Genomic DNA, 24,512 nt, shown 5'->3' on the forward strand with positions numbered 1-24,512 from the left:
CTAGCACCCTCCTCCCACCAACTGGGTCACAACCGCTTCTGGGTGAGTCTCCTGTTAATTATCCCCATTGATTTCTAGGTTACTGGAGCCACACTCCCAGTGGTCCCACAGTTCCCAGAAAGCACTCACAGACCCAACACATAAACCACCAGGATCCTTTATCCGTCCAAAGAGGTAATACATTGAAAATTGTTTATTGTCTTAAAAATTAAATAGTGTACAAAAAATGTGCAATCAGCAAACAATAACAGGTAACTGAAATATGGATCAATTATAACACTAACTAAACATTTGTTTACTTCCTAGAAAGTACATTGGGAGTTCAGGAAATATAGCTGCTCATCTGTAATCAAGTGTAACTGTTTTATAAGGCTTCAACAAAGAGCTTTCTCTCTCTCTTCTCCCGGGCTGAAACTGAGGCAAAAGCCAGTATAATCCAAATGAAAAGGGCTACTGGGCCAATTAGAGCCCATAACAGCAAGTTTCAAAAATAGCTGGTTACATCACTATAGGCATTTCCTTTATCTGTGTGCTAAAAGAAGGAATGTCATTCCTCTGTACCAGTTTTAAACATAAATATGCACCTCCTGCTAGCCAAACTAGAGAAATACACTTCAAGAAATATTCAGTACAATTTACAGGCTTAAAAACACGCTGTTCTGTCACAGTCAACTATTTAGATGACAGTGAGGCTCCCTCACTAACCCAGTGGTAACTGCTGCCCAATTATTGTCAGGTAAGACCCAATGGTTACAAAAATAAAAAAAAATTATTAGTTTAGCACTGGAAATGGTATACACTGAGGGTGGGAAGTACTTCTTGGCTCCTGCGGTTGCTCGGCAGTAGTTCCAGATTGACATACAACAAGCCCAGTAAAAGGGCCACTGTCATAAGTGGTTATCAAGGACCATCCAGTCTGTTGGGCAGACTGGATGGACCATACAGGTCTTTATCTGTCATCATTTACTATGATACTATATTACATGGAAGTTATCAACTATAAAGGGCTCTTTGGGTGTTATTAATCTAAATTTGGGAATTAAAAAAATGAGAAGAATATTTTGGTGAATGTGACAAATAAACATAATCTAAATCCTAAGTTCTAAACCAGCAATTCAGAGATCCTTTGTATTATGTGAAAGCCAAACAAATCCTTTATGTGTGATTTTTAAGGCCAGGCCCTTTTTGTATCACAATGTGCAACATCAGTATATGTCAGTGTATATGAGCTTCTTTATTTCATTCCTTGTCTAAATAATATTTCTACAAATATCATGCATATATGGAAATTTGAGGAGGAAGAAGTCCGAGTATGTTTTTTTAAAACTTGATTTCTATTCAAATTATAGCAATGCTAGAAATGTCCCATGTCAATCATCATATTACATTATTTTAATATTTTTATACATAATTTCATAGTTCAAGTTAGTATGAAATGAAGAGTACCAAAAATGTTTTAAAGCAAAAATAAAAGTTTTCTATTTATTGGGAAAAACACATTGGAATTTTAAAGGATGTAAAACAGAATATTGTATAGGATTAGAGAAGATCCTTGCAAACATTGCAGGTAGGGAAAATATAGGCTTAAAAATCTATGGTCATTATTTTAGAAACATGCCCATGTGAAAATAGCAGAATTTATATGTGTATATTAGATACATATATAAATTCTATGGATCGACATCTGTTGGCAATGATAAGGGATATGTCAACTACGTACCCCATTTTGTTGCATCTGTTACTAAGTAAAAAAAAGCAAAACAGAAAAAATAATGTTTTATTGCTTGACAATAATATTGTACACTCAAGACAGTGTACACTATTTGCAAAAAGTGAACCACTGTGAATGTGCACATAGAGAGGAATTCTATAAACGGAATTCAAAAATCGGCTCTGCAAAAAACTATCGCTAAGTGTAATTCTACAAAGGATGCATCTTCTTTATAGAATAGTGTGTAGTACCAATTTCCACACCTAACTTTAGGCACCATCCTTAGGCCTGATGAAATCTGATGTAACGGCTGGTGCCCAAGTTAGATGTGTCGAGGTAGCATTCTATAATTATGTGCAAAACATTTCAGAAAGCCCCTGACACACCCATGGCCATGCTCCCTTTTGAGTTACATGCTTTTAGAGTTATGCACCATGCCTTATAGAATAGCAAGCAACCAGATGCATGTGTAAATTTAAATGAGTGCCAATTAATTTTAATTGTTGGTTGTTAACACTCAATTAGTGATGGTTATGGGCTTGTTAATTTATTTACACGCATCGTGGGCACATGCACAAATTTGGGCATGCAAATCTGGTTTCCATATGTAGAATCTGGTGGATAGTGCACACTTTTCAGAAAGAGAGCACTACAGGGCCCTTTTACTAAAGGATTGCGATGCAGCAACCCGTTACTACCGCTAGCTCAACACAGGTGTCGGTGGTAGTTCCATCCTCAGCATTTGCCATTTCCAGTGTAATGGAAATATTGAAAAAATAATTCCGCAGGGGGTTATCCGACGGTAATTTGGCAGCATTGCATGCCGCCCGGTTACCGCTGGGTTAACGCAGGGGCCCTTACTGCACCATTGCTGTAAGTTCTCCACCCCCAAAATGGCTGCACAGCAAATGCAAATGTACCACATGGCCATTTCATTTGTGAGTATTTTCACCTGCTGCAGTAAAAGGGGCCCTGGCAAGTGGCAAAAATGGCTTCCATGGATAGTGAAGGGCCCCTTTTATCACAGCTTAGTAAAAGGTCCCCTATATGACTTTGTTCCCATGACGATGAAATAGAAAAGTGAAAACGAATAAAACAAACATTCCTAGAAATGATATGGGAAACAACACAACATGAAACATTTCTGGCTGTCCATCCTTAATAAATATAAGTTTCAGAAAGCTGGTATTTACATGTGGTGATCCACATCATGCAGAGATTTCAAGATGGTATAGTTTTGGCTGGACTAAAATCTGTACATGAATTTCCCATTTTAGAAAAAGAATACACATGTATGGGAAAAAATAGCCATATCAGGTTTTACATCAGCTCAAAGGGATGGATAGTTTGTTTGTTTGTTTTTTCTTTAAGCGATTGATTCATCTAGGGTTTTGCATGAAGGATTAAGGGACTCCTTCTCCTTAATCCCATGTAGTTTATTTCCATCATCGAAATGAAACCAAGTTAAAATCGCAGCCTCACTACTGAATTGGCAGCTTGTAAAATGGTGTAGCTATAGGTGGAAGTGGAGTAGAAGCTGCAAAATTGCCACTTTCATGTACAGAAGTCGATATTTCCAATTGGAAACTGCATGACACGTATAATTCATGTTTTAAATTTTCTGTTGACTAGACACAGAGCAAAGGCTGTAGAGCAGAGGCTGTCTTTTGAATGTTTATGTTATGCTGCATATATTTTGTTGTGCTTTAAAAAATGTAATAAAAGAAAAATCCCTGATGCCAATTCAAGTAAAAAAGGGGCTAATGCTATGGCCGAGCCTCCAGCCCACTTGTGTGCACTGTTTGTGTATGGATTGGAGAGGGGTTGCATTTAAAAGGACAAGGGTACAGCACTGGAAGAAAAATGGTAAATAATGCTGAAATAAAGAGTTGAAGGGTATGGGTTCTGGAGGTGTGGGTGTCTTGCAGGATTTTTTTTTACCACATCCTCCCACACTTTTAGAAAACAGAGAAGAAGATTGATAAGTGGGGGGAATGGTTTGTTATTGCTGATCATAGTTGGGAGGCTTCTGGAATTATTTTGTTTCACCACGTGACTCTCAGAATGTCATGTATGAATAAAACTGCCGTGTATCTAAGTATTGGAAAGTATTGATGTTTTCACAATATATGTGGCTATCATGTAACACCAGAAGTTAGGCCATTGAAAAAAACAGGCCTAGGATGTCACCATCTAGTTTTCATTTGAAGCCAACTGGGATGAGGGTTCAAGTTTTGAAGTTGTAATGTATGGCTATGGTGAATAAAGCTGTGGCTTCTTTACGCACTATCTTTTTGTGCAAAATGGCATTCCATTATCACTGAAAGACATCCTAATTTTGGGCCTGACCTAGTCTCACCCAAAACATGCCTCCAAAATGCCCTCTTGCTATTGGGATTAACTGCAGTGTAAAACATCCAAATTCTGCCTTTAGAAAATAGCAATTTGGACATGCACTCAATCTGCGGCCCCTCATTACCTCTCTACCTTCATCTTCCCTTACGCTCCTACCCATAACCTCCACTCACAGGACAAATCCCTCCTCTCAGTACCATTCTCCACCACCGCCAACTCCAGGCTCCACCCTTTCTGCCTCGCCTCACCCTATGCTTGGAATAAACTCCCTGAGCCCATACGCCAAGCCCCAACCCTGCCCATCTTCAAATCCCTGCTCAAAGCCCACCTCTTCAATGTCGCTTTCGGCACCTAACCATTGTACCTCTATCCAGGAAATCTAGACTGCCTCCAATTTGACTGACTGCACTTTTTTGTCCTTTATATTGTAAGCTCCTTTGAGCAGGGACTGGCCTTCTTTGTTAGATTGTACAGTGCTGCGTAACCCTGGTAGCGCTTTAGAAATGTTAAATAGTAGTAGTAGTAGTAGTAATTTTTGGCAGATAGACATTTTTTAGCCATTTTGAAACATCCGTCTGCTTTGAAAATGAGCACTATATTCTAAAATGCATCCATAAGAGTGTGCTGTAACATTAACACCTGCTCCCAAGCAGTTATAAATGGCCACACATTCAATATCGGAATATGTTCTGCAGGATTGTATGCAAGTATACTTAGGTGTTTTTATACTATACGTACATTCCTGCCCAATTACCTAGTTGCTCTGATGTAAAATTACCATTTAGAGTTCTGCATTCTTTAGCTCTCAAGTTATCTTGGGTTATGATGAAATGTATCAACCTACTCATTTGCCATAATCTGCTGATAGATGATTATTAATCCCAAGGAAACTAGAGGCATGACTATGGCACCAATGTATTAGAATTTTCTTGAAAGAAGACATGGGGCTTCAATGGTTATCTGTAATTCAGGAAATTAGTATAGGTCTGACTGTTCTTACAGGTGTTTGAAGAAATTTAAAAGGGCATTTTTGATCTGTATTTGACTAGGCTTGTGGGGAATCTACAGTTGAAAAGGAACCTGTGGTGGGTTCTTGTGGCACAGCATGGAATTTGGTTGATGGACATTTTGTACTTTGTAATTGTTTGTCACCTATTTACTGTGTTTTGCATATTATATTTTTTTGTGAACTGTAAGGATTGTTGAGTAGTTTGGAAAGGTGTGGAGTAGGAAGGTTTTGGAGGTATGATTGGTTTGCTAGGATAAAGATTGCTTTGTGTTGGCTAATAGAGGTGATATATAAAATTAAACAAGTAAATAAATAAGTACAATTTACTGTCACAAAAATGTTCATACATATGCAAAGGTTGGAAATTTGTTTTTAGTAAATATTTATGAGCTAGCTGGATGAGATCACGGGTAGGTAATAGCTGTATTTTGCCCTTCTCCTCCAGCCCTACAGTCACCAGGCTTAGGGGTATGTATATTAAGGCGTGTTAGCATTTTTAACGTGCTTTTAAAGTTAAGGCATGTTAAACGCTAATGTACCAATACAATCCTATGGGTGCATTTAATGTGCATCAACCATTAATGTGCGTTAAAAACGCTAATGCGCCTATAGCGATCATTAGTAAACATATCACTTAATATATTATGTAAGGACATGGGGGAGAAGGAGAAATTGTGCCAGTCTGTGATACTATGGTAAGATAAATCATGTAAACATTGCTTCTCTTTCATAGTGATGTAATAGGAAGATCATCAGGCTTATTTTCGAAAGAGAAGGGCGCCCATCTTTCGACACAAATCAGGAGATGGCCATCCTTCTCCCAGGATCGCGCAAATCGGCGTAATCGAAAGCCGATTTTGGGCGTCCTCAACTGCTTTCCGTCGCAGGGATGACCAAAGTTCCCAGGGGCATGTCGGAAGCATAGCGAAGGCGGGACTGGGGTGTGCTTAACACATGGGCGTCCTCGGACAATAATGGAAAAAAGAAGGGCGTCCCTGATGAGCACTTGGCCGACTTTACTTGGTCCATTTTTTCTTGCAACCAAGCCTCAAAAATGTGCTCAAACTGACCAGATGACCACCAGCGGGAATCAGGGATGACCTCCCCTGACTCCCCCAGTGGCCACTTACCCCCTCCCACCTTCAAAAAACTCAGGCCCATCGCAGCAGTATGCAGGTCCCTGGAGCAGTTTTAGTGGATGCAGTGCACTTCAGGCAGGCAGACCCAGGCCCACCCCCCCACCTGCTACACTTGTGGTGGTAAATGTGAGCCCTCCAAAACCCACCACAAACCCACTGTACCCACATCTAGGTGCCTCCCTTCACCCGTAAGGGCTATGGTAGTGGTGTACAATTGGAGGTAGTGGATTTGGGGTGATTTGGGGGGGCTCAGCACACAAGGTAAGAGAGCTATGTACCTGGGGGCAATTTCTGAAGTCCACTGCAGTGCTCCCTAGGGTGCCCGGTTGGTGTCCTGGCATGTCAGGGGGACCAGTGCACTACGAATATTTGCTCCTCCCACGACCAAAGGGCTGGGATTTGGTTGTTTCTGAGATGGGCATCCTTGGTTTCCATTATCGCCGAAAATCAGAAACGACCATCTCTAAGGATGACCTAAATTTCAAGATTTTGGCGTCCCCGACTGTATTATCGAAACGAAAGATGGACGCCCATCTTGTTTCGATAATACGGGTTTCCCCGCCCCTTCGTTGGGACATTTTGCGAGGACATCCTCAGCAAAACTTGGGCATCCCTTTTGATTATGCCCCTCCAGGTGATCCTCACATCCACCAGCCACCCAGGTATCTTCATGACTAATAATCAAATCACGAACTACAACAGTCATCCTAACCCTTCCCTCCTGGGCAGTAGCTCCTGGAGACACATATCACAGACTTGATCTTACAAAGTCACAAGAGTAGATAACCTTTCCTTCTTGGTTTATGCATGTGAGCAAATCCCTTTAAGCCTGACCTGTAACCAGATGACACCCCACAGTCAGTTTCTCCAATGTAACACCATTACCATCAGAGATTTGGATCTAGCATTACCATCCCAGCCTTCCAGGGGTCTACCCTGAAAGAAATCACCAGCCACCAGCAGACAGCATCTTACCTATGAGCCCAGTTTGCAGCGAGACTCCCCAATCTCAGCGTGCTGGTTGGCTCTTCTTTTGGCTAAGGAGTTTAACATCAATGACCCTGATCCTGCTCTTCTATCAGGGTTGGCTCAGCAGGTACCTTTCTTTCTTTTCACTGGGTCACAACTTCTACAGTCTTTACTTCCCTTATATATTAATTACCAGCTCCACCCCACACCAAGATTCCACAAATCAGGTTGCTCTCAAATGTTAGATGGCCTCATAAGTTTTCCCTGCTGGGCTCCTCCCACCTAGGGCTCCATTCGTAGCTCCCAATGTAGCAAGGGGTTATACTGGCATACAGTGTGCTAATATGAATGCATGCCTTTGTGTCCAGTGATCTCCTATTCAGCATGAGATCGCTGAGATTTTCAAGAAGTACTGTGTGAAGTTGTAGTCCATAAAGTACTCAATTTAAAAACTGAGTATGGGAGAGAATGCAATGAAGTAGTAGCAAAAATGCTTAGGATTATTGGAAATGCCCAAATTCATTAACTTGGAGAACCAAACCTACAACAGAGCTCTATTGTTCAAGTCATAGGTCGCCAATATACATCAGGATTATCATGGTAAACACAATTTCAATTTCCCTCAATATAGCATTAGTTTTAACTATACCAATAGTCTTTCTGTAGAACTTATAATTAGATGTTGTTAAATTAAAGTGATATTGAAGCAGGTAGAACATTTTGATGTTAATTTTCATTCAACTAAAATGCCATTCTGCTCTGTTTGTTTATAGACAGCAATGGGTAGTGAACAATGCTTCAAATTTCCATTAACATGGGCATTCACACAATCCACTTCGACAACCAATAAAACAACAATTATGTAGAACAAGGCAGCGGTTTTATTATCCCCAAACTATTTGTATAATCCTTAACACATCAATAGCATTTCCAGCCCAGAAAAAAATGTATAAAATTAAATTACCCACCCTACAAACAGACACCCAACCATACCACCCCACAACAGGGAGGCAGGGTGGGTTAACTATCACCTCCAGTTCCTAGACAAACCTGACTCTTTCCTGCTCTCTCTCTCACTCACCCCTCCAATAGTATGAGCCTCAATGATAGTTGGGAAGTGGTTGTATTCTGCCCCCATTAATCAGTCCCAGCTGACTCCAGGTTTTCTTCAATACAGAAACTTAACTTTGCAGGTAAGCTCAGTCATTCACTGCAGAACTTAAGTATGTTTTATTTGCTAGACTTTATATTTAGCAGTATACCCAGATCCTTAAACACTGTATGCTGTTTATTCTTTACAGGTATTTCCAATTAACTCCAGAAACTCTTTTCCATCTATAAATTTCAGCTGGCTCCTCTGGCTCCACCCCTGCCGTCCACACGGGCCACGCCACAAATTGGGTCTCGGCAGAGCAGAAGAGAAGAAGATGAAGAATCTTCTCAAATCTCAAGTTCTTTAAGGTAATGGCCCTGCGGCACGGTACTCTTCTTAGGGTTATTTATTTTATTTCTGCTGCTGCTGGCTACTGCTGCAGTCAGTGCTACTGCTAGAACTTAGTTGGATTAGATCGATGCAAAGAGCACTAGAGCAGCAAGCTACAGTCAGGTGGGGGGGCATTGATGGGGTCATAATGTGAAAAGGTCAGGACGGGGTGGGGGGCAAGAAGTTCAGAACACTACTCTGGTGGATGGGAGAGAAAGAGGGCATGATGATGGATGGAGCATGGAGGGGACAGACAGGCGGACGGGCTGGAAATGAGAAGAAAGGGCAGACCAGACACTGGATGGAAAGGGGCAAAGAAAGGAGGCAGATGCTGGATGGAAAGGGGCAGAGAGAGGGGGGGTAGTATGGGTATACGCGGAAGGAAGGGAGAGAATGGGCAGACACATATGCGGCTGGATGGAAAGGGGCAAAGAAAGGAGGCAGATGCTGGATGGAAAGGGGCAGAGAGAGAGGGGGGTAGTAATATGCGGAAGGAAGGGAGAGAACGGGCAGACATATATGTGGCTGGATGGAAAGGGGCAGAGAGAAAGGGGGGTATGGGTAAGTTAAATTGTACAGCGCTGCGTAACCCTGGTAGCGCTTTAGAAATGTCAAGTAGTAGTAGTAGTAGTATACGCGGAAGGCAGGGAGAGAACGGGCAGACACATATGCGGCTGGATGGAAAGGGGCAGAGAGAGGGGACAGACTCTAGATGCAAAGGCAGCCAATGGATGAAAAGCTATATTTATTAGCCCAATAAAAATGTATTATTTTATTTTATATATTTGTTGTATTTCTATTTTATTTCTATATTCTATTGTTAATTTGTAAAGTGGTGATTGTTGGTATTTGTTAGTTTTTTTCAAATGTACATCTGCTATCTATATTTTGCACAGTACTAGGGGACATGCATACATCATCACTATCACTGTTTCTGCTTCCGTGGTGTTGCATTGTATGCAGAGCCTCCAACATATTTCTGTTTTTAGTTTGTGCTTATTCTATACTAAGTTAGAGTGTGTCTATGAAAAAGAAATGTTTTTCCGTTGGCATTGACTATGCAGGATCTACGAACTGTACTATTCCTAGGTACATCCTTGTGTGACACCTCACAGTTCTAAGCGGTTAATTAAAAGAAGCTAGAATATATATCTAGGAATACATAAAATACAGATTAAAAAGGGGAAATGTACAAGTCAATTCACTAACACATAGCTTCGAAAAAGTTTCAATAAAAGAAAATGTTCATGTTCACTGTTTCTTTTCTGACCATTTATCTCATTTCATGATTGTTGCTAAAAAATAATTTTTTCATGGGGGGGGGGGGTGTAAAAAAAAAGGTTGGCCCCGGGTGTCAAGTATGCTAGCTACGCCACTGCATTTCCTGGACTTCAGGCATTTGATGAAATGGACTCTAGTCCTCAAAAGTTCATGTCTCCATAAATTGGTTAGCCTATAATTTGTCATCTGCCTTTGTGAATTTTGTTACACCATACTAATATGGCTACATCATAGCCCATACACTAGATATAAAAGATATAAAACTTACCGTATATCATAGTATTTTGAAATGTATACGATACCTCTTAAGAAGATATTATAATATGACTTCATTCACAGGTTGATAGTCTTTTGTGATATAGAAGTAATTCTAAGAACAGTCCCTCCGATATTCAGCACTGTTTAACCAGTCAGGAATGGTTCTTGGCCAATTAAATAGTGTATAGCCAGCTAACATAAGCATAAACATAACAGCTAATATTCAGTGGGAGATAGCCAGTTTCCTCCGCTGAATATCCGCGGTTAGTGCATAAGCGGCTAACCAGCTATATCGTGCAATGTGGCCAGTTAGTACCAATATTCAGCACTGGGTTAAGTGGTTAAATAGGACTGCATAAATAGCAGTCCTATCTTTATCCGCTAGTAACGTAACTGGTTAGTACTGGATATTGGCTTAACAGGTTAAGTTAACGTGGCCAAAAATGAAACTAGATATTCAATGCTAGTCACCGGAAATGGCCCAGCAGTGAATATCTGGGGTTAGTGCTGAATGTGGCACATATGCGAGCTGCCTCCCACCAGCTGAATATCGGCCGCAGTGTACTTATAAATACTGTAAGGCATATTCTACAAAGAAAAACAGGTGCCTACTTTCCATTACAGAATACTAATATAACTGGGTATGTACACTCATATGCACTTAGGTGCAAACACTTAGAACAGTTCTATAATATGTGATACACACACAATTTGTAGTATTCTATAAGTTACATGTGTAAAAATATGCCCAGCCTCCCAATATTTAAAGCCATTTAACCAGCCAGGAACGGCTCCTGGCCAGTTAAATGGCGCTTAACCAACTATCTCCTGCTGAATATTGCCAGTTAAGGTTTAGTGGATATTCAGTGATATCGCTCAATATATCTGGCTATCTGCTGATATTCAGTGCATCATCGGCTATGTTTGGTGGCCAAATTAGGCCACCAAAATAGCTGGAATATCTTTGGGTGGTTCAAACTTAACCAGTCAGTGCTGAATACCAGCTTGGCTGGTTAAATTTAAACTAGCCAAAACCAGTGGTGTACCAAGGGGGGGGGCAGTGGGGGCGGTCCGCCCCGGGTGCACGCCGCTGGGGGGGGGTGCTGTGCGCCGGTCAGCGTCATTCGTTTCCATGCTCCCTCCCTGTTCCGGGGCAGAGGGAGAATGGAAACGAACGACGCTGACCAGCGCGCGGCACCCCCCCAGCGGCGTGCACCCGGGGGGAGGGGTTCTTTCGCCGGGGTGGGGGTGTCCTTTCGCCGGGGTGGGGGGTCACGCTGCACGGGGGGGCGCTGCACCTGGGGGTGGGGCGCATCCGCGATCCGCCCCGGATGTCAGCGCCCCTAGGAACACCACTGGCCAAAACCACTCATATATTTAATGCCAATTATCATAAACAGCCTGGCATTGACTCCTGTGGTCTGAATATCAGCCCTGCAGTGTATATCTAGTTTATACATCCATATATGCACACATATGTGCATTCATGCTTGTATTCTAAACATTTATGCAGAGATAACTTAACTGCAAACCCAGGAACCAGAGGTTACCTACTACTCCACCTGCCCAGCTGCAAAAACATACTATATATGTCCACCTACATGGCGGGATTTAGCTACCTGGGCTCAAAATGGCAGAACTAAATTCCCATAGTCATAAGAAACATCACAAACTACCTCCAGTTCAGAAAAGACCTAAAGAGCTACCTCTTCAGGAAATTCTGTCAAATGTAAGCCACATTGAACCAAAACTCGTTTTTGGATAATTGTGGGATACAAGCATGAATAAATAAAATAAAATAAAATAACTGTATCATAAATGTTAGTGCCTGCTTTATAGAATTATCTAAAAATTGTTTCACTTGTATCTTCACTTTATTGTTACATTGTTTCTTCATCAAGTGTTGTTTATAAATCTGTCTTGAAGCTTGTGTCTCAAAGAATTAATTAGCCTAATACAATTATTATAGATAACCAGCTAATTTGTTGCTTTCATTATGACAGAAAGTGGTAAGTCAAATGAAGCCTGCCCTCTTTCCTTCCGCATATCATCTCTTCCATCTGTGCAAAAGAAGCCAGATGGATCGGGATGCAAGAGAAAGGAATGACAAGTGGTTTCTATGCATGTTTTTCTGTTCAGGTAGAATGTACCTTGGATTGCTGCAAAAAAAAAAAAAATGCCCACAAAGGTAATGAAAACTCTTTCTAAATCAATTATTTCAATTACAGTCGGCTATTCCCTGAAGCGTTATAATGATCATTGCCTTCCTGCTGACCAAGGTTTATTTATATTCTCTTGCTAATTCTTCTTCAATTGTAGTAGATGATAGTAAAGCTCATATACAATTGTCTTAGAGCATCTGGAGTGCCAACTGTCACCAATTTGTTTATTATAACTGTGCCTGTGATAACTGCTGGTGTCCCACTATATAGAATTATATTTAAAACCCTCATATTTATTTTATCATCTACCAAGTTTTTCATATTTATAAGTTTAATCAAACGTGTAATTTCAGTATATTTTACTTTTGATTTTGTTTCTATGTTGTAGATGCTTAGCTTGAGTTGTCCTCAGTGATTTTAGGATCAGGACAGCAAATATGTCAGGCTATTCAAATTTTGCTGGATAGCAACTTTTACAAAAAGATATTTGAGACAGGTTTGGGAGATTTTGCTGCTCCTCAAACAGAAGATGGAGAATACTGGAGATATTTCATTTAAGATCCTTCACTCTGTCTATGCTGTGGTCTACAAAAGGGCTATTTATTCATAGTAACACAGTAGAAGACAACAGGAAAAAAAAAAAACTAGTCTATTCAGTTTACCTGGTTAATTTGTTTATGCTGCTGTTTGTCATTTGAATTGTGCTGTTAGCACTGGCATCAGCAATTTCTAACAACATAGGGAGGCCTTGCTCTGAAGCATCTAGTTCAGCTCTGCAACACAGGACACATATCAACTATGAGTCCTTACTGCCCAGACAAACTTCTCTCCTGCCAGCATACATACTATTGACATTTGAATTGCGCTGATGTTAGCACTTTATAACAACAAGGGGAGACCTTGCTCTGAGGCACTGCACTGAAGGGGAATACCAAAGGGGTACATCCCTTCATATGGAACTTTGGGTGGCATCGGGTGTGGCTCCTCGGAGTAGGGCAGCTTCACTATCCTTTGTCTGCCCTGGACAATCTGTATGTGTGTGACTTTTACCATGCTGCATTGAGTGAACTTTATTCCTTAGCTCTGCTGCTAATTGATTTGTGTGCTGTTAGAGGTTCCCTGTCCGATCCCTATTATAAACTCTCATGAGATTAATCACTCAGTCCCTGCCCGTACAACCTTGTTCGGCTTGTATAATTATACTACAGCAAGATGCCCACCGGAAGGGTGGAAGGCCAGATTTTAGGACTCAGGCTGTAAAAATACCAGCTAGGTTTAAAAATCTATGACTGGCTGAGCAAGGACTTGCTCTTCCTGCAAGTTAATAGAATCTGAAAAAAAAAAAAAAGCAGATGATACAATGATACAGAGGTAATACAGAGTTCATGAGATGGTATGAAAGGTATTGAGATGGTATGAAAAGTATTGCAGCCGGAAGATGTGAAACTGTTATCTCAACGCTTCCCAAAACATGTTGATAATTAGCAGTAGCTGAGAACGGAAGGAGGTGGGCACATCCGACAGCAGACAGCATGGGAAAGTATGCTCTCAGAAATGCGAAATATTAGCTAGGTATCTCACCATTCACTTCTACGGAGAGGATAGAGTATAAAAGAAGGAAGATTTTGGCTTGGTTAGAGAGTCTTCTCCAAAGCTTCAGTCAGACGGCGAAGCCCTGTGCGGATGAAATCAGAATCTGATGTCTGTATTTGTATCAACTTGAAGACTTGTGTTTGGGTAAGAAATAAAATGTACCTATCTGTCTAAACCTATTTCTGTCTTTATTTTTATTGATTCTATCTTCTCTTTACCTTACATTTAGTCTACAAGGTAGATCACATACGAGTGACACTCAGTCTTTGCAGAAACTTAGACAGATGTTTAATAAGATTTAGGTGGGAACATAAATGGCCCAGAATATACCTAGATCCAGAAAAACAGAAAGCAGTAATTATGGGAATTAGTTTTCAATTACGGCTCCTAATGCCACCCCAGAACAGACCCCCTTATGATTGGGTGACAATGGAGGTTAGAGAAACTATACAGAACCTGATATATGAAATAGGTACTATTAGTCCCCCGTGTGACGGAGTCAGAAAGAGGTCTATAAGAAGAGGCAAGTAAAAACAGGCTCAAGCGTCTCTCGTGCTCATGTGAGGCAAGGAACCTCAATCTTCAGATGTCATTTAATCACTTTACTTTCAGTTAGTTCAGTCTCCACCTCCTACCTCCCTATTCAATTTGGTATATAAATGCTAGGTTGGTGGTCAATAAAACTGATGTTATTATGGATTGGTTGGTGAAGAAACAATTTGGGTTGTTGCTGGTCTCTGAAACGTGGCTTCATTCAACAGAGGATCCTTTACTCAATGCTTCATGCCCCCTGGGTTACAAGGTCCTTCATCAAACTAAAGCTAAACAGAGAGGGGGTGGAATCACCATCATTTATAAGGTCTTCTTCAAAGTAGAACTATTGTGCTAACTGAACTCTTCTGATCTCAAGCTTATTGCTTGTAAATTAAGTGATCCTGTGTTGTTGGAGCCCATATGCCTTGTTCTCTTCTATCACCCTCCAGGAAGCTGGTCTGCCTCAGAAAGCTGTTTTACTGAATTCCTCTCAAATATTTGTGTTAAGTTTGTTAATGTCTTTATTAGTAGGTCATATTAATTTGCATCTTGATAACCCTAGGGATGTTAAGACAAAGAGCTTTGTCTTGATTTTTTTCACCTCCTGGTGATTCCTTCTGTACATTCCTAATCCTTCCACATCCTAGTCTCCTGACTGCGCGACGCCACAGGGCTCACTGCTATCTCCAATCCTGTTCAATGTTATGATGGCTCCATTAGGTGACAGACTGGAGGCAGCGGGGTTCTGCAGTTTCATTAATGGTCTTCCAGAAATTGTCCCTAAGATAACACTTGGTCTTGATTTGTTGGAATCCTAGGCTTCCAAATTTAAATTTAAGTTAAAAAGAAATAAGACTACATTTCTTGTGGTTACCAACCCCTTCAACTGTACTGTACATAATAATTTTATCATTGACAAAGCGTCCTACCAACTAGACACTACCCTTAGGGTATTGGGTGTATTAATTGACAGTCACCTCATTTTCGAGCCTCAGGTTTCCCCAGTACTGAAGGTAATCAATAGAAATAAAAAAAAATATATAAAACATGGAAAAGAAAATAAGATGATACCTTTTTCATTGGACATAACTTAATACATTTCTTGATTAGCTTTCGAAGGTTGCCCTTCTTCGTCAGATCGGAAATAAGCAAATGTGGTAGATGACAGTATATATAAGTGAAACATCCAAGCATTTCATTGACAGTCTAACAGGGTGGGGGTGGGTAGGAGGTATGCACGGGAACATCAAAGCATTTCAGAGATAGTCTAACAGGATGGGGGTGGATAAGTGAGAGGAGGGTGATAAACAGAGCAATACAACTTTATGGTTTATAATGGGCTAGAAAACCCAGATCTTTGTGAAGTCCTGTCTGTTGGGTGTCAAAATATTCAATCATTCCGACTTCAAAGGTCTTAAGTTCCTGTATTGTTTTAAAGTTACTATGAAGTCACTGGTACAGTGATCTGGTTCTGTAAAGTGCTGCCCCATAGGGGTGGGAACCAGGCTGGCACCAGCATTCTTCATGTGATGTCTATGTAAATTAAATCTTGTCTTAAGCATCTGGTCTGTTTCTCCAATATAGCATCCTTCGTTACATTTTTTTACACTGAATGATATATACCACATTGGAAGATAAGCATGTGAAAGATTCCTTTATGTTGAATATTTTTCCTTTGTGAATGACTGTGGTATCCTGTGAAATGTTTTGGCATTTTGACGAAGAAGGGCAACCTTCGAAAGCTAATCAAGAAATGTATTAAGTTATGTCCAATAAAAAAAGTATCATCTTATTTTCTTTTCCATGTTTTATTTTTTTTTATTTCTATTGATTACCTTTAAAAGTGGACTAACACGGCTACCACACCTCTCTACCCAGTACTGAAAAAATCATTCAGGTCTCTTTGGAAGCTGAGGAGAATCAGATCATATTTGTCGCCTGACATCTTTAGACTGCTAGTTCAAACATTGGTTTTAACTCAATTTGATTACTGCAATTCCATCTATGCTGGATGTAAGGACGGTGTCCTAAAATGACTGCAAATGGCCAAAAATACAGTAACTAGGCTTGTCCTCAAGGTATCACGTTTTGATAGAGCCACTCCATTATTATGCAAGCTGCACTGGCTGCCCATGAAAGCCAGGATTATTTTTAAATTATGTGTTTTTGTATTTCAAATATTATATGGCATGATTCCGGATTACACGCAACCCTTAATACCTATTTGCCTATGCAATATAACCTCTGATTCTAGGGACTACCTTAGGCTTCATCTTTCATGCATGAATGGAACCTACAGAGTACAGTAAATTTTATGTGCCTTTGCTGCATTTAGGCACCAGAAGTTACACCAGGTCTATGGATAGTTTATGTAACAGTGGGTACCTCAACAAGGTAAGCATGCAGGACTTTTAGTCAGCAGACCCCGAAAAATACTCTTGCATATCAGCACTGCCTGAAGCAATAAAAATGAAACTGCAACACAGCCCAGGCAGACTTGGAAACCTAGCATGGGCACTCGCACATGATGCTGAGGTAAGCACAGATATTAAAAATTGACAGAGGGAACAAAACACCACTTCGGGTGAATCCCTTCATAAAGGCAGTTAATAAAACCCATTAAATAAATAAAACAAAATAAAAGCACCAGAACAAAAATATAGCACCAAACTCACCCACCCCACAAAAACCCATTGAGGGGCATAATCGAACGCGAACGCCTATTTCCATGGGCGTCTATGTCCGAAAACGGGTACGTGAAGAGGCGGGGAAGACCGCATTTTCGAAAAAATGGACGTTTTTCAGCTGGGCGTTTGTCTTTTTTTTTAGCGATAATGGAAACTAAAAACGCCCAGCTCAAAAACGTCCTAATCCGAGCCATTTGGTCATGGGAGAGGCCACAATTCGTAGTACACTCGCCCCCCTGACATGCCAGGACAACAACTTGGCACCCTAGAGGTCAGTGCGGTGGACTTCAGACAATGGTCATACATGCATAGCTCCCTTACCACGGGTGCTGAGCACTCAACCCCCCTCCTCGAAAACCCACTACCCACAAATGTACAACACTACCATAGCTCTTAGGGGTGAAGGGGGCACCTACATGTGGGTACAGTGGGTTTTGGAGACCAAGTGTTACAGGTGGGGGGGATGGGCCTGGGTCCACCTGGCTGAAGTGCACTGCGGTACCCACTAAATGTGCTCCAGGGACCTGCATACACGCAGGCCTCTAGGACTTGTTGCTGCTATATAACATCGGCACACCAGTTGACACTTGAAGACTAATCTCTCCGAAAACGTCCTTTATTGGAATAACCGCGTTTACTCACAGTTAACTGCAGATCAGAGGTTGTGCCCCACTGGCAACGAGTCTCCCTGGTACTGAGATTAGCAGTAGGTCAGAGCTGGCAGAATGCTGTACAATACCCTCTTTCAGCCACATTCAAGGTAAGAACTAAGTTCTGTAATGTGGCTAACACGTGAAAGGGATCTAAAAATGGCTTACAAAAATGGCCACTACCTCATGGACTACCGGAAACAAAACAGGGCACACCCTGACCCAGTAAGCAGGGGGAAAAGCACCATGGGAGTAGAGCCTACCAACTACCAACATCGTGAGCATTTGCCACAAGCTAGTGGAATCACGGAGCCCAATACCCTACACCCACGACAATGCATTGCTGATGTGACTCTGCAGTGCGCATAACAGAAAAGGTGTCACACTCACCCGAGAGCCACATCAGAACCAGGGAAAGGCTGTCACAGGATAGAACACATTCTGCTGTCATGGAGGTGGGTACGGCACTTGAGGCTGGCATACAGGTTGGAAAAAAAGTTTTTAAAGTGGGTTTTTTTTGGTGGGAGGGGGTTAGTGACCACTGGGGGAGTCTGGGGAGGTCATCCCTGATTCCCTCCAGTGGTCATCTGGTCAATTGGGGCCCTTTTTTGGGACTTGTTCGTGAAAAAAAGGGTCCACAAAAAGTGACCCAAAATCGCGGTAAAAACGCCTTTTTTCGATTATCAGCTAAATATGCCCATCTCTCCTCAGCCGATAACCACGCCCCAGTTCTGCCTTCACCATGCCTCCGACACACCCCCATCAACTTTACCCGTTTCCGCGACGGATTGCAGTTGGAAACGCCCAAAATCGGCTTTCGATTATACCGATTTGGGCGCCCACGGGAGAAAGACGCCCATCTCCCGATTCGGGTCGCAATATAGGTGTTTTTCTCTTTCGATTATAAGCAGGATTGTCACTCTCCTTGGCTCACAAAAACTGCATTAGCCCGCTCAAATTCAGCCTACTTCTTCTCTTACTTCCTTTCTGATTGGCTCCTACACTCTATAATTCTGCCAATCTGACTCTGTTACTATCCTAACCAGTAACTCAAAACTAAACTGGGTGGCTCAGCCATGTCATACCACCCCAGGCTAAATCCTGGGGTGGATCTTTATGTGATACATATGTTGGTATGTTGGGGTAGGGGTTGGGTGGACTGTGGCAGAGTTGTGTAATTGTATAAGGAGCTACCTAGTTTTAGGTGATAGGAAATTACTAAGGGGCCCTTTTACAGAGCAGTTTACCGCTCACTCTTTTGGGACTGCCACTGGCCCAACGTGGCCACCGGTGGTAGTCCCACCCTGAATGCATGCCATTTCCAGGGGAAAAATAATTCATTAAAAAGGCCCAGTGCTAAAATAAACAATTTTTTTCTTGAATCTTTAATACTTTATTACAAATCGTTCTGAAAATACCACAGACCGACCCTTCTCAAATCTTTAATACTTTATTACAAATCTTTCTGTTCTGTGATATTTACAGAACGATTTGTAATAAAGTATTAAAGATTTAAGAAGACATGTTTATATTAGCACTGGACATTTTTTTCTGAATATTGTTAAGGAGCCCCTGTGATGAGATCACCTCTACTGATTTCAATTGGAACATCTAGGTGCAGGCATTTGCAGCAGTCATAGGGATGATGTAAGTGATCACGCCTTCATGTATGTGTGTTTTTGTCCATTTGGGCTAGTATTCTATAAAGAAACGTAGGTTCTTTACTTTATAGATTAGGCTTAATATAAGTGCCATAACCAGCACCTACAGAGGATGCCAAAGGCAGCAGAATAGAGTGAGCCACTAGAGCCATGCCCCAATAACAGTTTTCCAACAGAGCATCAGCAACTAGAGATTTAAGAAGCGGCGCAAGAGAATCTTTTGTTTGTCCCCTCCAACCAAAAGGATGTGCTCCTTCTGGTGGGTGCTCTGTTAGAGAATGATCCTCCACCCTTATAAAATATACACATATGGGTGCACTTTACATGCTAACATTTAAGCCTGCTTATCAGCTTGTATAAGTGTTCATTGCTTCAATGTAGCCACCGACTGCATAGGTACCTAGGTGTCTTTATAAAATAAGATAAAACAGGTTCTTACTTACTCACCAAACCTAGGTAATCTTTTACAAAATCAATCTCAGAGAGATGACCAAGACAATAACAGCAGAGATAACAACAACCTAATCTCCTAAAGATTGCTCCACAGAATGATGCAGTTGCTTTCATTGCATCCTAGTCTCAGAGCTGCAGGATCAGAGACATCAACACCTGGAGTACTAAGTGAGGACCAAAATAGCAGGTGATGAGGTAAAAAACACCCTAAGGCAGTGGTTCCCAAACCTGCTCTTGGGTCTCCCCAGGTAGTCAGGTTTTCAGAATATCCACAACCACTTCACACAATTCAGTTCAATATAATATTAATCTGGGAAAATATTCCCATGTTTTAATATTTGCTATAGGTTGGCATATGAGAATGCTATTGTGAAAAGACTTTCACTTCTCCTGGCAGATGGAACTGGATAAAAGCAACTTGGGGACAGTGAAAGATTCTGGTCGCATTTTTTTCCTGAGGTTTGTTTATTACATTGCTGGTTGAAGACTAAAATAATATTACAGTATTTTCCAGCTACTCTAAAATAAATGGGTAGGCAACCATGGTCCTCAAGAGGCAAACCCCAGTTGGGTTTTCAAGATTTCCACAATAAATATGTATGATATCTATTTGCTTACAATGGAAGCAGTACATGCAAATCAATCTCATGCATATTCATTGGGGAAATCCTGAAAACCTGACTATGTTGTGGTTGCCCACCCATGCTCTACTATATTTGTTTTGTCTGGCTTGTTATATTTGTTATTGGCTTGTGGTATATTTGATTATTGCACAGTGGCATGTTCCTTCTTTATTCCTTCCTATACTTTCATGCATTGATGTCTGGCTAAATAATATATAAAAAAACTATTACAAAAAAGAAAAATAATAAATTGTTCTTTATTGTGTGCCTAGGGAACAGATCTTTAAGGCCTAAGTATCATTTAGCTTTTCTGTTTAGTAGTTTAATATAACTTCCTCAAGGACATTAAAGAAAGTATAAGTACCATTGCCTGGAAGGTTCTTCAGTGTGAGATTCAGAGCAGTGGATTGTCTGTGTCTTACTGCTGAAAATTAAAAACTCATTTGTTCTGCTTGACTTATGTTTATTGACAGCTCTTTCTACTCCTCACTCTAATATGACTTCATGAAGGACACTGCGTAGGGAAGTATTGAGTTATGTTGCATCAGTATGGCAAGCTTGATTGAAGTAATTAGCAGTGACCAGGCATTTATCCTTTTTTCATTAGAGTTGTTATTATGTCAGTGAAGGAAATAAATACTACATGATTTTTATTAGTGCCTCCTTTTGCTTAATGCAAGTGTCACCAAAGCTAATAAGGCAAGTAGTAAAATCAAGCATAAATAAAACATTAACGGATTTTATAAAGCAGGTGTAAATGCCAGGAAAGAAAATAAGAATATGTAATGTTACCCATATAAACTAATTATCAGAACTTGCCCATGCACAAAGCCGAAAATAAGAACAAAAAGAGGCAGAAAAAAATAGCTGAAACTGAAAAGATTAGAAGCTACAAAATTCTATAAATTATTTTTGTATTAAGATAATCCTTTTTTGTTTCTTAAATATGAGTCAAATCTCCTTGCAATTCATTAGCACTTTCCATTACATGGTTCCCAGGTCACAGGAACAGAATCTAGATGTTGAGAGAGAGTGTGAATCCACAAATATTCTTGATGAATCATTCTTTTATTCTATGACTTGTATCTTTCTCATAGCTACAAAATCATTCACAACTCAGAAAAGAGGAGGACAAATATTTCAATGCTATTAAGGATAAAATGAATTGCAGATGTCTTCTGTGAATTTTCAAATACATTTGCACCAGAAAAAGATTGGAAAAAAACTGATTTATTACGTATACTTAAGAGTCAGTAACTTCTGAATTGACTTAGATTTGTAACTCAAGAATGATATACTATATTGGTCAGGTTATAAACTTTTGTTAACACCTTTGTGTGTTAAAAAAAATAATATCTCACCTTACAATCATGACCAAGCTTAACACTACCTCCAAAGAGGTTGCACAGAGCCCACCAAGCTAGACTGCCACAAAGACAGAACACATTATGCCATAGACAAAGATTGATGGAGTCCATCCCACTGGGACACGAAAGATTTCCATTGAAGCAACCTCTTTTTGGCAGCAGTGGTTGGATGTTAATGTAGTTGTTCAGCTACCCACAATAATATCCCCATACAAAAGACCCCCTAAATACATCCCCCTTTCTGTAAAGACCATCTAATTGCATCTCTTTTCCTTGAAGACCCCCAATCATCCAAAGCATTCCCCATTTTCCTATAGGCCCCTGCAGGACTACCTTTAGTCTCCCATGATATTTAGTGAGGTCTAAGCTACAGCAACCACCAGTCCCTCCTGACATTTGTGGCACCAGGTTCAAAATAGCACCAGTGACCAGTAATGGAAGCACAATAAGACTACAAAAAGGGATCAAGTTAACTTATGTGCCTTTTATTTTGAACTTAGCACCAGCAAGAGGCAGGAGCAATTGTGATTCACTCCTGCCTCAATCCCATTAGACAACAGGGTAGTGTTTTTGGTGATTGGGGAGGTCTTCAAGGTAGTAGGATTTAATTGTGGGGAGGGGTCTTAGGAGATGGAAGATTAATTGGTGGTCTTCATATCAAGGAGTAATGCATTTAGGGGGTTTTCAGGGAAAGATATGATTTAAGAAGGCACTAGAAGCTATGCTATTCAATTTATATTTATATAGTAATGATCTCATTAATATATGTCTTGCAGTACCTAATATTAACATGGTTTAGACTCATTTAGTTCACCAGATTTTCAATTTATCGCCTATCAGGTAAAAGTCTCTTCCCTGACTAACTCCTCTGATTACTAAGCTGTGTGGCAATGCCGACACAACCCATTCAAAGTGAATTAGCACACGGCAGCTGCTAGCACAGGTTAATAAACAGGGGAGGGGGTAAATCACTTATTTGTATGTTGCTCTATGATTTACCTAATAAGTGGTCCAAAGTAAAAGATCAATTTTGTGACTTACTGTTTATAAATTCTACCTACTCCCCTTATAATTTTATTTTGGCTGATACTAATTTATCTTTGGAAAAGTGAAGAAAAATTCTGTACTGAATGATTTATTTTCATTCTTGGAGGCATTAAGGGGTCTTTTTACAAAGCTTCAGGAAAAAGGGCCTTTGCTGACGGTGGGGACTGTTTTTCTTGTACACCAGGGCCCTTTTTCCTGCAGGTAGTAACCCCCCCCCCCCCCCCCCCCAAAATGGCCATGTGGTGAGATAATTCTCACCGGGGAGCCCTTACCGCCACCCATTGAGGTGGCAAGAAGGGCTCTGGTGCTAACCCATCGGTAACCGGTGTCACGATGGTGACTATTTTCCTTGGCTGTGCTCACCTCGCCCTCTGGTGGACAGAACCGGTGGCTGCCATAGACTGTCTTGCTGTCTCCCTACACATTCCAGATTTTCATTCCACTCCAGTCCAGAGATTCTAACCCTTCAGACTTGGTTGGCAGCTAGACTCACCCTTAGCTGCTTGGAGATTCCTGCAGCCTGAGCCTGAGCTGCTGACTGCCTTTATTAGGTACCTGGCCCTTTCAGCAGGGCTTTTGCATCGTCTAAGGTCCCTGGTATGTTGGTGTGCTCTGTTGCACTTCTGGTTATTCTGTTTCTTGTCCAAAATCCTTGCTTGATTCTAGTCTAGTCTTTGTGTAGTTAGCTTGCACTTTGTTGCTTGTTTACTAGTCTTGTTTCTTGTTTGTATTTCCTTGTCCAGTTCCTGGTTATTCTGTGTGTAGGTTAGCTGTTAGCTTTTTCTGCTAGTTCCCTCCTTAGTGGCTGCCTTGGCAGCTTTCTGTTCTTGCCCTCTTGTCTGTCAGTGGTTTTCCCTAGTGGCTGCTTGGCAGCTTCCAGTCTTTGCTGTTACCTGTCTTTGTACCCTTTTCAGTGGCTGCCTGGGAGCTTTCAGTTCTTGTCCTTTAGCCTGTCCACTTCCTGCCTAGTGTTGTATTGTCTGTCTGTGAGTTCTAGCCCAGTATTCTGTCTTGCTCCAATGTATATTCCTTTCCCCTCTGACCCTCAGTCCCTGTTCAGCCTAGTTGGTATCCAGTTCCTGCCCTGTCCTGTAAGTCCTGCCGGCCGCCTGCACCCAGGGGCTCAACTCCTGGGGAACGGCAGTCAAGCGCAGGTGAAGTCTAGCTGTTCCTATCAGAGTTCTGTCTTGTCTCTGGTGTGGGGTGGTTTTGCCTGCCACTGCCACTCTACGGTAGTGGTACAAGGGCTCACAAACCCAGTGTTTCCGTGAGAAGCCTAACAACTGGGCAGTTCACAATGATGCCAGGTTACCGCAAGGTTACCGCTGTGCTAGCTATTTCCAGGGGTTTTCTTTTTCCCATGGAAATGGCATGCGCTTGAGATGAGACTACCGCTGGTGGTCACGTTGGACTGGCAGTAGTCCCGAAAGAGGAAGCGGTAAGCATTCTTTGTAGGTGCGCTGAAAAATATTTCTGCACACACCCAAAATATGGGTCTACACTAGCACAGGCCATTTTTCGCATATCTTA

The sequence above is a fragment of the Microcaecilia unicolor genome, chromosome 1 (assembly GCF_901765095.1).
Source record: "Microcaecilia unicolor chromosome 1, aMicUni1.1, whole genome shotgun sequence".
Taxonomy (NCBI): Eukaryota; Metazoa; Chordata; class Amphibia; order Gymnophiona; family Siphonopidae; genus Microcaecilia; species Microcaecilia unicolor.